Source organism: Euprymna scolopes, chromosome 16 (genome assembly GCF_053919585.1).
Source record: "Euprymna scolopes isolate OS-2025 chromosome 16, ASM5391958v1, whole genome shotgun sequence".
Lineage (NCBI taxonomy): Eukaryota > Metazoa > Mollusca > Cephalopoda > Sepiida > Sepiolidae > Euprymna > Euprymna scolopes.
The window spans coordinates 30,001,719-30,002,549 of record NC_136497.1 but is presented as its reverse complement, the minus strand read 5'-3'; the positions used below and the strand labels follow the sequence as shown (position 1 = coordinate 30,002,549).

The following is an 831-nucleotide window of genomic DNA, read 5'->3' as shown; positions in this document are numbered from 1 at the left end:
AGGTAGCTTCCCTAATAGGACAGCAAGTCGTTAATCAAGGACAAGGGATAAGACGATACATAATCTCTCTTCTACCCCACTGTCACTATGGAGATCTCCATCTAATTCTGTTCATTAGCTAAACTTTTGACCTTGTGGCTTGATATACATTAAAATTATTGAAACCGACATGAACTTGCAATCATACTCCCTCCTTCATATGTGGATAAAAATGGCGACTTTCATTTAATAAATCGTAACAATGTATGGTTTATGATAAATATTGTTTCTGCATTAAATTATATAAAAAGTGTTGATAAGCCGTAAAACGGGAAAACTAATGAGTTTAAACCATATCATATATTAAAAGTAATAATGAGAAAGAAAAAAAAACATTGCTCCGGGTGAGGCTCGAACTCACAACCTCCGCATTCCTCACGCTGTGTAATGTTAACACAGGGAAGGTACTGTCTATAAGTACGGCGCGCTAACCGATTGTGCCACCGGAGCATACAAGAACGTGTTCAACATTGTAAATATTTAACTTTTATATTTCAATTAAAGTTCAACAAATATCACAAGAATGAATGTGTGTCAAATACATCCTAGCATTTCTTATAAAGGCTTGGTCCGTCCGTCGATTCTTATTTGTTTTTCGTTTTGTCAACTTCATTTTTTAAAATTATTTTGTGAATGTCCCGATTCTTTACTAGATTAGCTTTTTAGTAACTTTTTGCTTAAAAAAATGAACCTTCCCTTAATCCTACTACTAATCCTAAGGCCAGGTTACAACGCCCCCCCCCTCTCTCGCCTAAAAGATCCTATCCGGTATAAACTACTCTTTCTTTTTCG

The 831-nt window shown here is 35.5% G+C and overlaps 1 non-coding gene across 1 annotated transcript; it reads right to left on the bottom strand.

Annotated features, from left to right (window-relative positions):
• Positions 1–375: 375 nt before the first annotated feature.
• Trnai-uau (transfer RNA isoleucine (anticodon UAU)) lies at positions 376–489 on the bottom strand. The gene is made up of 2 exons: positions 452–489; positions 376–411 (listed from the first exon to the last, which is right to left on the bottom strand). It is a non-coding gene; the product is annotated as a tRNA-Ile (tRNA).
• Positions 490–831: the final 342 nt, after the last annotated feature.